This window comes from Nicotiana tabacum, chromosome 24 (genome assembly GCF_000715075.1).
Source record: "Nicotiana tabacum cultivar K326 chromosome 24, ASM71507v2, whole genome shotgun sequence".
Classification (NCBI taxonomy): domain Eukaryota; kingdom Viridiplantae; phylum Streptophyta; class Magnoliopsida; order Solanales; family Solanaceae; genus Nicotiana; species Nicotiana tabacum.
Window position 1 is genome coordinate 65,871,182 of NC_134103.1, and position 15,911 is coordinate 65,887,092.

At 39.5% G+C, this 15,911-nt stretch overlaps 1 non-coding gene across 1 annotated transcript; it reads right to left on the reverse strand.

Annotated features, from left to right (window-relative positions):
- Nucleotides 1–262: 262 nt before the first annotated feature.
- LOC142178774 (small nucleolar RNA R71) lies at nucleotides 263–369 on the reverse strand. The gene has a single exon (XR_012707027.1). It is a non-coding gene; the product is annotated as a small nucleolar RNA R71 (small nucleolar RNA).
- Between the last annotated feature and the right edge of the window lie 15,542 nt (nucleotides 370–15,911).

Sequence of the window (15,911 nt, forward strand, 5' to 3'; positions counted from 1 at the left end):
TCAAACCCTTCAGAATTGGTGTGTCTTTAGAGGGAAGCCAAACGAAGATCCAAATACACATCTTATGGACTTCGAGGAGATTATGAACACATTTAAATATAATGGTGTGTCATGAGATGCAATGTACTTGAGGGCATTCCCCTTCACACTCAAAGATGATGCAAAACAGTGGCTTCGAAGCTTACTTACAGGATCAATTAGAACTTGGGAAGAGATGACTAGAATCTTCCTTGATAAATATTTCTTCTCAGCTAAAACGGGCAAGTTTAGAAGTGAAATCCATAACTTTTTCTAGAAAGATACGGAAACTATTTTTGAAGCATGGGAGAGGTTTAAGGAGATTATTTGAAAGTGTCAACATAGTGGAATTTAACTCTGGATGCAACTCCAGGACTTTTGGGATGGATTAACACCGGCCTCACGTAGAACATTGAGCAATACAGCTGGAGGCCCTTTGATGAAGAAGACTCTAGAGGAGATAGTTACAATTCTTGATGAGTTATCTGAAGATGCAAATCAGTGGCCCTCTGAGAGTGCGGAAAGAAGAAGATCAATGGGTGTTCACCAGGTTGATGCTAACACATCTGTGCAGGCACAACTTGATGCTATGGCCAAAGAGATAAGGAATCTGACCTTAGCCTCAATACAAAGTGAGCCTCACGCAGATTGTGATATATATGGAAGAGGACACCCTACTCATGAGTGTCAAGCCTCAATTGAGGAAGTAAATGTTGTGCGAAACTAGAATTTCAATGCAATGGGTCAGAGGCACCCCGATTTTTCATGAAGTTCACCTGGATGTACTCTGAATGCATGGAAACAAAATAACTCTAGACCCCATGGACAAGGAGCTCCAGCATACCAAAATCAACAGAGGCAGCAATTTCAGCCTCAACAACCCATTCAGCCTGGTCTAGAAGATCTAATGATGGCCTTCATTATCAAGACAGATGAGAGGTTGGACGCCCATAGAGCAGCTATCAAAGAGTTGGGCACATCTTTTCAGAACTTGGAGAGACAAATGGGACAAATTGCAACAATATTATCTGAGGGAGGTCTAGGAACTCTCCTCGCTAATACTGAGAGAAATTCCAAAGAAACAGTGAATGTTGTAACTCTGAGAAATGGGCAAGTGTTGAAAGATCCTGCCCTGATCCAAAATGAGGTGAAACTTGAAAAAGGAAGTGGGGAGCAGCTGAAAAGTGATGATGATAAAAAGAAGAAGGGCCAGATGAAAGCTGAGAAAAAGAAGAAGGGAGGAACCTAAGGAGAGCCAGTATATGCCTATTTTACCCTTACCTCAAAAGCAAAGTAGAGAAAAACTAGACAAGCAGTTTGAAAGATTCATGGATATGCTTAAACGGGTTCATGTGAACTTACCATTCATAGAAGTTCTCTCATAAATGTCTGCTTATGCCAAATTTTTGAAAGAGATCCTTACAAAGAAAAAGAAAATCGAGGAGACCTCAGTGGTCAAGCTCACATAGCATTGCAGTGCGATCTTACAAAACAAACTCCCACAAAAGTGTAGAGATCCAGGGAGTTTTACTATACCTTGCTCTATATGAACTATTCATTTTTGATAAATCATTATGTGATTTTGGTGCCTCAATAAATCTAATGCCTCTATCTATTTACAGGAAACTAGAGAAAGAGATCGGAGAGATAAGGTCTGCACCAATATCTTTGCAGCTGGCAGACCAAACGACTTTGATACCCGAGGGGTTAGTGGAAGATATGTTAGTTTGGGGTGGATAAGTTCGTATTTCCTGTGCATTTTATAGTGGTGAAAATAGAGGAAAACAAGGAGGTCCCCCATATCTTAGGAAGACCATTCTTAGCAACGGGTTGGGCTATATTAGATATACATGAGAGAAAATGCATGCTTAGAGTGGGTGAGAAAACTGTGATGTTCAAGATGGATGTAGAAAAGGGGGAACAAAAGTAGAAAAACTAGTTACGAGTGTTGAGTGGAAAGTGAAAGGCTCAAAAGAGAAGGTTGCGGCGAGTGAGAAAGATAAGTGTGGGGTGTACCCCAAGAAGGCCGAGAAGAAGTTGTCGGCATGGATGTGTGCATTATTTCGAAGGCGAGGAATGAAACCCGACTTCGACTCAGACCCCGACTAAATGTTCAAGGAAGTTTTCTTTACCTTATGCTTTTTAATTGTGTGTCATGGGGACATGCTACAACTAAAAGTGTGGGGTGGGGGATATGTTGTATGTATGTATATTAGTTTTAATTTTCTTTTTGTTAGTTGTATTAGTTTTAGTTTTAGTTTTAGTTTTATTTTTGTTAGTTGTAGTAGTTAGAGATAGAAAAAATTGGAAAAAATCATTAAATTTTAAAATTTTTGATTTTTTCTGACGATGGATATCATCGACAGGTTTTTTGATGGATTAAAGTTGAAAGAAAAAAGACAAAAATATTTTCTCTAGTAGGTAGTGTATTAATCCCCCCTTGGTTTTATTTTGTGCCACGGTTCTTTTCTAAGGGTTTTGTTTGAACCTGGTGTAGTTAGTTTTTATTTTTGTTAGGAGTAGGAAATCTTGTGTTGTGATTTGAATTGAAGGCAATGTCTCTTGACTCTATTATGCCTTGAGAATAGTGAGTGCTTTAGTGTGATGCTTAGGCTCAGTTTTTGACTCTTGTATAAGTACCTTAAATTGTATGATCTTAACTTTGCTTAACTACTTTGACTAGAGTGTCTTGATAGTCCAATATTGAGTGGGTTATATGCCATGTGGGTGTGAGGTTTTGTGTTATTCTGTACATTGCATTTGATGTCTAGAACTTGTCCCGTGTGTTTGCAAAGTGAAATAGTAGGTTTATTCAGTCTTGGAAGTGATTTAGGCATTTCTTTGTTGAGCCAGTTACAAGCTTTTACCCACCTAAGTGTTATGTATCGTAGTTAACCCCTTTGAGCATGTATTCTTATTTCTTTGGCAACCAAATTACAAACCTTACCCATTTATTTGAATTGACCATCTATTTGAATCATTTACCTCTCGTGAGCTCTTGAATTTGTTATGAACTTTGTAAAAGTTGAAGTGTGGGGTGGTTGGTTTGGCTTTTGAGTGGAACTATTGAACTAAAGAGGAAGGTGCACTGTATCGAAAAAGTAAGAGCCACTTGAATTGAAAGAGAAAAGAAAAAATGTTGTATTTTTGTACAAAATATTCTTTGATAGTGGTGACTCTTGATGTAATTGTGCTTAAAGAAGTAGGGAGTTAATGTATATTGATGTGAAGGTGGAGTATGGTTTGACATAAGTGTGGGGTTTTGAACAATGAAATGTATGTATTAAAGTGCTTAGGGAGGTGTAGTCACTCTTATATCTAAATGTATCATACACATCCCGCAGCCTACATTACAACCAATTAAAGTCCTACTTGATCCTTGACTAAATGAGCTCGATTAGTTGAGTAGTACACTACAGGAAAGCCTATGGTACGCTTTTGTGGCATATGAATGTTGTTTCAGAGAGTGAGTGAATTCTTTCTATCTTGAGTTCCTCATTGTTCTTAATTTCTATTGTGTGTAAAACTACTCTCTATTGTTATGTGAGGGCACTTGATTCATGAAGGAAAGGTAATGTCTTTGACCTCTGTGTTAGAGTAAGTGAGCGGTTTATAAATAATGGGTGGTGCTTTTGAGTCAATATTTGAGGCTAGGATGTTACGGTATTGTGCTTAATCTATTTTAAATGTTCTTGGTGTGATGAGTTACGAGAGTTGTTGAAAAAGGTCGTGTTCTATGTGAAGTGTAGTTGGATTGCTCGAGGATGAGCAATGGTTTAAGTGTAGGGTGTTGATGGTAGGCTATAATTTCGTATTTTAGTCACTTATTGCACTCTAATTCACTTCACTTTATTCGTGTTGAGCTTTAATTGATAGTGTTTTGCACTTATTGTGTAGTTTATGCCTTGTAGAAGTGATTTCGAGCGATGTGGATGTTATGGAATGAATTCGAGCTATTTGGAGCTTTGAAGTCTGAGTAGAAGACCAAAGGATTAAGTCGGAGTCGTGTTCGAGGGTCGAGGACCAAGTCTGGATGTCAAAACACATGAAAAATTCGTACTCTGAGAAATCCTCACTGTCGCGGCATGCGGGGCACCGCGGCTGTACAAATCTCTTCTACCTGTCAAAATTAGCTCTCTGGATTTCCCCACTAATGCCCTGCATGGCACCTCTCCCCAGGCGGCGCGCCTGTGCAATTTTTACAGAGTGAAAATCCAATTTCGGCTAGGAAAAGGTTATTTTGTCTGAGACCGATCCTACTTGGTATAAATACATGGAAAACGTTATTTTCTGGACTTTTGATACATATTCGACCTAAGGAGGCTAAGGAGGAGTTGGAAGAACACGAGCACAAAGATTTCATCATTCCTTCCTCACTCAAGACACGAGTTTGGATTGAATTTATGTTTTCCTATACTTTAACTTTATTTGTGATGAATTTCTCTATATCTAGGGAATAGTTCTCTTTAGGGTTTGATGGATTTGGTATATTGATGATTGTTTGTGGATTTTTATGTATTGAATCATTTTGGATGATTTAATTGTTGCATTTATATTCACTAGTTCATGTAATCGATAGAGGCATAACTTGTGATATCTTTGCATTATATTGCTGGTTGAGTTCATTAATTATTCTAAGTAATCGAAAGAGGCTAGTTGAATCATTGATTAAACCTAGTTAGGAGAATAATCGAAATAGGTTTTCCTAAAGACCAATCGACTACGCATTCTTGCTTATCTTCACGTGCTTAACTTGGTTCATCTTGTGAGGTTAAGACTTAATCGAGAGAGGCATTTTTGCTGAACGTTTGAACTAATAATTGAGTGAATTCGAGAGACTCGGCATTTTTGCTGAACGTTTGAACTAATAATTGAGTGAATTCGAGAGACTCACTTGAACATTATACGTGAATTATCTAGAGTTAGATCCTAAACAATTATCATTCACCTATCCTATCAACACATATTTTCTCCCAGTGATAACTTCTTTGCTTATCTTTGTGTCGATTGTCATTAGTCAATAGCTTTAGACTCTTAGTTAATTTTAGTTAGAAATCATAGCAATCTCAATTGATGATCATCTTGAATAGAAATCAAGCTAGAAACTATAAGAATGATGTTTAAATCCAATCCTTATGGATTCGATATTATACTATCCTATATTTGATTAACGAGCATAATTTAAGTATGTGTTTCGAGCTCATCACTCAGACACCTATAGCCGGGGGTCAGGCATCCCGAGGTGGTGGTCAGTAAGAGGTGGAGGCTAGCCAGGTAGAGGTCGTCTGATGGGTGGAGGTCATACTGGTGGGGCTCAGCTCCATTTTTATGCATTCCCAGCTAAACCTGAGATAGCCTCGCAGGTATTGTTTTTATTTGCCATAAAGATGCATCAAATCTGGGTTCCATGTATTCGTATTTGTCATCCTATTTTGCTCCATATTTAGATGTGTCTCGTGATTCTTTGAGTGCTCCTATTTATGTGTACACGCTCTGCTGGGGATTCTATTGTGGTAGACTGTGTCTATCATTCGTGTGTGGTCTCTATCGGGAGTTATGAGATTAGGATAGACCTTCTTTTACTCAGTATGGTGGACTTTGATTTTATTTTGGGCATGGATTGATTTTCACCATATCACTCTATTCTTGATGATCACGCTAAGACCATGACGTTGTCTATGCCGGGAGGCTGGAGTGGAGAGGTTCATTGAGTCATGTTCCTAGTAGGGTGGTATCCTTTCTGAAGGCACAACAGATGGTAGAGAAGGGGTGCTTTGCATACTTAGCTTTTGTGAGGTATGTTAGTGCTGATACTCCTACCGTTAAGTCAGTTCCGGTAGTGAGAGACTTTCCAGATGTGTTCCTAGCATGCCACCTAATAGGACTGTTGATTTTGGTATTGATTTGGTGTCGGGCACTCAGCCTATATCTATTCCACCATATCGCATGGCACCAGTGGATTTAAATGAATTAAAGAAACAACTTCAGGAGTTGCTTGATAAGGGTTTCATTAGACCGTGTGTCTCACCTTGGGGTGCTCTAGTTATATTTGTAAAGAAGAAAGATGGCGTTATGAGGATGTGTATTGACTACAGGTAACTGAACAAGGTTACTATCAAGAACAAGTACCCACTACCGCGTATTGGTGATTTGTTTGACCAGCTTCAGGGTGCTAAGTTATTCTCAAAGATTGACTTGAGACCGGGGTACCATCAGTTAAAGATCCAGGCTTTGGGTATTCTAAAGACAACTTTAACGACCCGTTATAGTCACTATGAGTGTTTGGTGATGTCTTTCGGGCTGGCCAATGCCGAGTAGCCTTTATGCACTTGATGAACAGCGTGTTCCAGCCATATCTTGATTCCTTCATCATCATGTTCATTGATGATATCTTGGTTTACTCCCGCAGTCGAGAGGAGCATGAGCAGCATCTGCAGATCGTACTTTAGTTAGTTATATGCCATGTTTTTGAAATATGAGTTATGGTTGGACTCAGTTGTCTTTTTGGGCCATGTTGTATCTTCCGAGGGCATTAAGGTGGATCCAAAAAAGACTGAGGCAGTTCAGAACTGGCCTAGACCTACTTCAGCTACTAAGATCCGGAGCTTCCTTGGATTGGCTGGGTATTATCGTTGTTTCGTGGAGGGTTTTCATCCATTGCACCTCTTTTGACTAGATTGACCAGAAGGGTGATCCTTTCAGATGGTCCGACGAGTGTGAAACGATCTTTCATAATCTCAAGACTGCATTGACTACAGCCCCAGTGTTGGTATTTCCTACAAGTTCGAGATCTTACTTCATGTATTGTAATGCATCGCGTATTGGGCTTGGCGCAATGTTGATCCATGACGGTAGGGTGATTGTGTATGTATCTCGTCAGTTGAAGGTTCATGAGAAGAATTACCATATGCATGAATTAGAGTTGGTTGCCAATGTTCACGCGCCGAAACTTTGGAGGCATTATCTGTATGGTGTTCCATGTGAGGTCTATACCGACTATCTAAGTCTCCAGCACATGTTCAAGCAGAAGGGACTTAATTTGAGGCAGCGAAGATAGTTAGAGTTGTTGAAAGACTATGATATCACCTTATTATAGCACCCGGGGAAGGCCAATATAGTGGCATATGCATTGAGTAGGAAGGCTGAGAGCATGGACAGTTTGGCATATTTATTGGCAGTGGAGAGGCCACTAGCCATGGATGTTCAGGCTTTGGCCAATCGGTTCGTGAGGCTGGATGTTTCAAAGCCTAGGTGGGTTCTTGCTTGTGTTGTGGCACAGTCATCATTGTTGGAGTGTATCAAGGCTTGCTAGTTTGATGATCCTCACTTGTTGGTGTTGAGGAACACGATGAAGCGGGGTGGTGATAAGGATATTGTGATTGGAGATGATGGAGTTCTGCGGCTTCAAAGCCGGATTTGTGTTCCAAATGTTGATGGGTTGAGAGAGTTGATCCTTGAGGAAGCTCATAGTTTGCACTATTCCATTCACCCATGTGTCATGAAGATGTACTGTAACTTGAAACAACACTATTGGTGGCGGAGAATGAAGAAAAATATTATTACTTATGTCTCTCGGTGTTTGAATTATCAACAGGTGAAGTACGAGCATCAAAAATCGGGTGGGTTGACTCAGATATTAGAGATACCGAAGTGGAAGTGGGAGCACATTACTATGGATTTTGTGGTAGACTTACCATAGACCTTGAAGAAATATGACACAGTCTGGGTTATTGTGGACTGGTTGACTAAATGGCACACTTTATTCCGGTGATGACTTCATATTCTTTAGAGCGGTTGGCTTAGATTTACATCTAGGAGATTATCCGCCTGCACGGCATGTCCATTTCAATCATTTCAGATCGAGGCACGCATTTTATGTCAAATTTTTGGAGAACCGTGCAGCTAGAGTTGGGCACACAGGTCAATCTGAGTATCGCATTTCATCATTAGACTCACAGACAGTCCGAACGCATTATTCATATATTGGAGGATATGTTGCGAGTATGTTCCATGGATTTTGGGGTTCATTGGGACCAGTTTCTATTTCTAGCATAGTTCGCCTATAACAACAGCTATCAGTGGAGCATCTAGATGGCTCTATACGAAGCCTTATATGGGAGTCGTTCGCTGATTGGTTGGTTTGAGCCCGGAGAGGCTAGATTGTTGGGCACTGATTTTGTTCTATGATGCTATGGAGAAGGTTAAGGTGATTCAGGAGCGACTTCGTACAGCTCAGTTCAGGTAGAAGAGTTATGCAAACCGGAAGGTTCAAGATGTAGCTTACATGGTGGGCAAGAAGGTTCATCTCCGAGTGTCACCTATAAAGGGCATGATGCGGTTTGGGAAGAAGGGCAAGTTGAGCCCGAGTTTTATTGGCTCGTTCGTGATCTTGGAGAGAGTTGGGGAGGTTGCTTACAGGCTTGCATTACCTCCTAGCCTAGAAGGGTTTTCCTTCTGTGAAGGTGCAGTGGAGAGGTCAGCCGATTGAGGAGGCTATGTGGGAGTCCGATTCCGATATGCGGAGTAGATGTCCCCACCTTTTTACCAGTCCAGGTACTTTTCTATGTCTATTCGAGGACGACCGTTTCTTTTAGTGCTGGAGAATGTGAAGATCCGCTAGGTAGTTTTGAGTACTAGACTTTCCATTTTCCAAGACCTCTCATAGCCTCATTATATGTTTATTGATTTACGTGTGTGGTCCGTGTCACTTTTTGGAATATTTTATGTAAAATTTTGAAGAAAATATAATTTTTGTCTTTAAAAACAACTAGAATTGACCATGGCCAACGATTGTAGTAAACAACCTCATATCGGTGTTTTAACGATTCTAGTAGATTCGTATGATATTTTTTGACTTGTACGCACATTTGGTTAGGGTCCAGGGTGATTCGAGCGTGTTTCGGCGTATTATGTGAAATATTGTGAAAATAAGCTTTTCAAGTTGAAATCTTGAGTTTTGAGGATCGATTCTTGTTATTTGATGTTATTTTGATGATTTGAGGTAGATAGAGAGATTTTATATGATGTTATTACACTTGTGTGCATGTTCGGATTGGAGCCCGTGAGGGAGGAGGGCTCGGGTGAGTTTCGGATTGGTTTTGGACCATTTTTGACCTTGTGAGTGCTCTAGTTTTTCTGTTGGTGTCACAGTGCTTCGCGATCGCGAAGAGGAATTTTGGTATTGGAGATGGATAAGCTACGTGAACGCGAGAGGTAGGTTGTGAACATGAAGGTTTGGGGGGAATTGACCTTCGCGAACGTGGCAGACCCCCCGCGACCACGTAGGGTTGGGGAGTGTCTGGGGAGGACAAGTGGTCCTTCATCTCAAACGTGACACATGGGACGCGAACGCAAAGGCTTGGCTGGGAAGTGCCTTCGCGAATGAGATAAGTACCTTGCAAACGCAAAGGCCAACAAGCTTGTGCACTTCGCGAACGTGGTAGGTGCTTCACGAACGCAAAATATACCTGACGCCCTGTTAAATAAAAGATCTAAGTCGGGATTTCATTGTTTTTCCTCATTTTTGAAACCCAGAGCTAGGACTAGAGAGGTTTTTGAAGAGATTTGCATCCCAACTTCATTGGTAAGTGCTTTCAAACTAGTTTTGATGTATTTTCGTAATCACCCATTGATTTTTAACCTTAAATTTAGTGATTTCAAAGTATAAATTAGGGTATTGGGTAGAATTTAGGAATTGGGAGAAATTGAGATTTAGACCTCGAATTGAGATCAGATTTCGAAACAAATCACATAACTGGGCTCGAAGGTGAATGGGTAATCGGAATTTGGTTTGAATTTCGGATTTTGACCAAGTTGACCTTTGTTGACTTTTTAAATTTAGTTAAAGATTGAACCTTTTTCACTCGTTGGTAGTTTCTAAAGCTTATTTTTAATTGTTTGAACTATATTTGGCTAGCTTTGATTGATTGGGAGGCTTATTCTAAAGGGAAGGTCGTGATTGATCATATATTTAGTTGCGGAAAGAGGTAAGTATTGTGGTTAACTTTGACTTGAGGTAATTAGGACTTGTTGGTCTATTTTCTACGTGAATTATGTGTGGGGATGGTGTATATGCAAGGTGACGAGTATATATGCGTTGTCATGGGTAAAAGTATGCGGGTGAAAATTATCTTATTGTACTGTATTGTTTCATTTACTATGCCTTCTATGCCTTAGTTAGATTGTTACTTTTTAATTGTTCACTTTCGTGTTTATTGCTTTTTTGAAGTAGTAGTGATATTGTAAGTTTAAATTGCTTATTCTAGCGGTATGGTTGAAGTTGAAATTTGCTTCTAACCTTGTTGTTGCTTGGTGAGGAAGAGTGAAAAATACGAAGGGTGTCGCCGTGCCATATTTGCATATTGATATCATTGCTTGAGTGAACGTGAGGCTAAATCATGAAAGGTGATTTCGTGCACATACATACTTGCATTTATATTATATGGTGAGGACGAGAGTAAAAGCACCAAAGGTAATGTCGTGCACATACATACTTGCATTTATATTATATGGTGAGGACGGGAGTAAAATCATGAAGGGTGATGCAGTGCACATGCATATTTGCATTTATATTATATGGTGAGGATGAGAAAATTAGCACGAAGGATGATGTCGTGCCATTTGATGATTTCATTGCTATTACTTGATACTTGACTTGTGAGTTTAATTTGTTGGTTTCCTTGCTTATTTCTGAAAGAGACATACTTGGTGATTCTGTACTTATGATCCGGTTGTTCCCCCTTTATATGCCCCACCATGTTATTTCTTTTAATACTTTACTTGTAATTTTCGCTGCTTAATACACACACACACACACACACACACACACACACACACACACATACACACACACACACACACACACACACACACAGAGGTTGTTAGTAGATGTCTTGTGTTAGCCTCATCACTACCTCATCAGGGTTAGGCTTGCTACTTACTGAGTATATTGGATCGGTTTTACTCATACTCCACTTTTACACTTCTTGTGCATATTTTAATGTTGGTACCAGTGGAGTTCCGAGAGGCACTTAGCAGATACCTTTTAGTAATTCGAGGTAGAGTTGCACCCCATTCGCAGGCCCTAGAGTCACTTTCATATTTCTATTGCATTGTTTCCATTTCATTTTGGACAGTGTTGTATTTACTTGAACCTTGTATTTAGATAGATCTAGAGGCTCGTGTACTTGTGACACCAGGTCTTGGATGGTTTATGTTATGCTATTGACTAGTTATCAAATATTTATTGCTCATCTTTCTTTTACATTATCCATTGTGTTTGCTTGCCTCGCCTTCGGTGTTAGGTACCATCATGGCCCCACGGTTGGGATTTTGGGTTGTTACACCTTTCTCAGTTCATCATTGTCCTTCCAACCCCAACCTCTTAGAACGCTCAGCAACCCCCATGCTTCCAGGCAGAATTACAGTTCCAGTTGGACCTCTATCCTTGATCTCATCATAGCCAAACTGTCTGAGTGTGACTACATCTAGAACTTCATTGTGATTGCCAAACTTTAGCTCAGGCAGAGAGATATTGAGCTTGTCAAACAGCTCAGTCAACATGAAACCATAGGGCATAGCATACTTAGGCTTGGAGGTGTCTGCAGCCCTTGTCATGTGTTGCATCATCAAACTAGAAAGGTTGATGGCCTTACCTATGTCCAACAGCTCCATCACAGCCATGTAAAGTATAGTGGCCTCATGCCTCCTCTCAGACCTCTGTAGAATGCAGGAATTCACAAAATGGAACAATAACTTGTGAAAATGTGTTATATGAGTCTTATACACCTTTTGAGGAGCATCCAGTTCAAATTTCTGGGAAAACTTTCTGGTAACTACAATCCCTCTATCCATATCATTGTCAATTGTTGGCCCTCCCAGGGAGGGGATGTTCAGCAGCAGCTCAAGTTCTTCAGCATCAAAATCCAACTCAAAATCTCTCACAGAGCTCTTCACCACTTCGCCATCAAACTTAAATTTGGCATAGAACTCAACCACTGGAGGTACACACAGGGGAAAAAGATTTTACAAACATATGTGTCCATCCCTGCATGTCAAGCTTCTCTACCAATTGTGTCATACCCTTTTCATCAGTGTTTGACAGTATCTTCCCATTCAAGACTTTTCTATTTTTGAACTTTGTCATCCTGCCATCTATCTCTGACTCAACAATTTTCTTCTTCCCTCTGATCTTCTTCAGAGAGGTGGAGGCATTTGCTTTGATGGGTTTGCCAGTAGTCTTTTTCACTGATGGTTTCTTTATCTTGAGGGAAGAACTGGGTTAATCATCCTCATCCAACTCAACAACAGCTTCAGCAGCAGTAACTGGCTTTCTTGTCCTTTTGGCACTCCTAGCCTCCTTGATCAGTTGTGCATCAACTGTCTTTCTCTTGCTCATGGTGAGAGGAGTTCTAGGAAGAGGAGCCACTTCCTTCTTTTCCTATGAATCTATTCTTGTAGGTTTTGCATGGGATTTCTTTTTCTTCTTTTCTACCTCAGATAGTGGCATGTCATCCTCATCACTTTCAATTTTCTCATCTCCTAAGAAAGGAGTTAAGTAAGGCTTTAGTTTTTTCGATCCTTCATCTTCATTAACTTCGACCAAATAGTCCATGACTGTATTTACAATAGTCATAGAGCCTTCAGATGGAGGTGGAAGAGTGGTAGTGGGTGGTGGTGTAGTGATATCATAGGGTAGGGGTGAGAAGCAGCAGGTAATGGTGCAGAACTGACTGCCAATTTTACACTTTTCTTTGGCTTAGACTTCTCAATTTTGGATTAAGAGCCAGGTTTTGAGGATGATTTTTTGAGGGATTTTGGCTGGGCTTTGTCATGATGAATAAGAGATGAGAGTATTTGCTTTATGTCTTGCTTAGGGTTGAACAGAAACAATGAATTTAAGGGAGAGGTGCGAAGAGATGGCTTTAAAGGAAATTAGTCTTGATTTGACTCGAAGAGAGAGGGTTTGGATTTGAGTTCTAATGGGACTCTAACAATGGATATATTTGACGAACGGACTTTTAGAATTAATAGGAGTCTTAACTTAACATATTTCCCCCTTGATCCTTGACTTTAATAACGGATAGAATAGATGCCTACTTGATTAAGGTAAGTCTAAATGCAACACTAATTCCAGTTATTAAGTTTTAATGAATTTTGACAAGATGGCATGTACTTGAGTCAAAGAACCAACTTTGTTGCAATTCCTTAGCCCTTTTCGAAGTGAATCTTCGACACAATAGGTTAATATCATAAAACACAACCACCAGTTAGATTTTCAAGGCAAGTGTGTATACTTAAAACAAGTATGAGATTGAATAAAGTATTTGCTACTTCAGACATCTACAGCTATTGACATTTTTCCTAGCCAATCATTGGGGATCAACTTAGTTTGAGGACTTGATTAATCTTAGTCCCAGCTTGTTTCCTTCAAAATGGTCTCTACTTAGTGCCTTAGTGAAAATGCCAGCAATTTGATCTTCAGTTTTATAGAAATTTATTGAGATATTTTCTTTTTCAACATTATCTCTGAACCACCAGTTTTGCCTTGTTCCTTGTGATATTTCCTTGCCCGTCCAGCTTGTTCCTGAACACCCATCTGGTTCCTATAACAATTCAATTTTTGGGTCTTTGTACCAGATGGCAAACCTTGCTCCTTTCAAATTGGTTTAGCTCCTCCTGCATGGAAATTATCCAGTCTGGATTCAGTAGGGCTTCCTTTATGTTCTTTGGCTCTATTTGAGATAGAAATGCAGTGAGTGCACATAAGTTTATGAAGGATAATCTTATTTGTACTATTGCATTTGGATCAAAAATGATGTTTTCAAGAGGATGAGAGCTTTGGTATTTCCATGGCCTAAATTGTAGACCTTGAGATGGTTCAATAGAGGGGTGGCCTAAAGGACCACCGACAGTCGATACAACTTCGTATGTATGAGTATCTATCAGAGTTGTTCCCCTTTCCTCTTGTTTTTCCTGATCACTTTCATTACCTTCTTGATTATCTGATGCTCCTTCAGGCTGTTGCTCAGATTCTCCATAAGTTCTTTCCTCTGTGAGCCTTATATCATAGTCTTCATCCTGCAAACATTTCTCAACCATTTTGTTAGATTCATCAAAGATTACATGAACATTTTTTTCTACACACATAGTTCTTTTATTAAAAACTTTATATGCTTTACTATGTGGTGAATATCCCGGGAATACTCCCTCATCACTTCTATCATCAAATATACCTAGAGCTTCTTTGCCATTATTCTGCACAAAATATTTACAACCAAAAGCTCTCAGGCGGGTGTTGTTGGGATTTCTTCCTCGAAGTAACTCATAGGGAGTTTTCTCAAGAATGGGTATGACCATGCACCTATTTAACAAGTAACAAGCAGTATTGACTACCTCAGCCCAGAAGCTTTTAGGCAATCCACTAGCAATCAATATAGTCTTACCCATATCTTCTAGAGATCTATTCATTTATTCCACAACACCATTTTGTTGTGGAGTTCTAGGTACAGAGAAGTTATGTTCAATGCCATGAGTGCTACAGAGTTCAAGGAATTTAGAATTTTCAAACTCAGTTCCATGATTTGTTCTTATACTTGACACAAAACTTCCTAGTTTCTATTGAATCATCCTGACAAACACATAAAATATATCAAAGATTTCATCCTTAGATGCCAAAACTAAGGTCCATGTGTACCTAGAGAAGTCATCAACAATCACAAACACATACTTTTTTCCTACCTTACTCTTTACCCTCATGGGTCCACATAGGTCCATGTGAAGAAGTTCAAGGGGTTTGGAGGTACTGACAACTTTCTTAGATTTAAAGGATGACCTTACATGCTTACCTCTAACACATGCATCATAAACTTTATCATATTCAAAATCAACTTTTGGTAACCCAAGGACCATGTCCTTTGCTGCCAACTTATTGAGTGGAGACAGACTAGCATGACCCAGTCTTCTATGCTACAGTAGCGAATCATATTCCACTACACTTAAACACGTATTCTCACTCTTAGGAAGAGACATAATAGAAATCTTGTCGACATTGTTATGTCTCTTACCTATCAGAACAATTTCCTTTGTATCCATTTTTGTGACAGTACAGATTGTTAAATTAAACTTTACCTTATTACCTTTATCACACATTTGAGAGAAACTAAGGAGATTATACTTGAGTCCAACTACATAGTAAACATATTCTATAGCATGAGTGAATGATTTAACAACTTCACCAATACCAGTTATTTGTTCCTTCTTCCCATTTCCAAAAGACACACTCCCTCATTGGAAGGCTATTAGTGAGAGAATATTCTTCTCTTCACTAGTCATATATCTTGAGTAGCCACTGTCTAGATACCAATCTTGATTTCTTCCTCTCACTTTAGCCTGCAACAAAAATCACAAGTTAGCTTTGGGAACCCAGGCAAGCTTGGGTCCCTTTTTATTGGAAAAAAGATGAATCAAGCCTTTTTTTGCCCAGAAAGGCAGGACATTGGATATCTTTTTCTTATTGACCTTAATCCATTTAGTTTGAACAGAGGGAGTGACTCTTATTTTTTCTTCTACTGCTACATGCTTAGGTAGGACAAAAGTATATTTGAACTAAGTATGTATTAAAGCAGGACAACTGTCTCTGAAATATCCCACCTTTCCACAGTGAGTGCACATCTTTCCTACATACTTAGGATCAAATCTAGGTATATGTTTTTTGTTGCCAATTCCTAATTTATTTGTACTGCAGTTTTCATTTAGCCAATTCAGGGCATCAGAAGATCTATGCCACTTGCTTAATCGAGGTAGTTCATACTTTGGCTTTTCAAGGTTCTCTTATAGTACTTTATTCCTATTGTCAGCATTGTACAGACTATCTCTAAGCTCTTCCAGTTCCC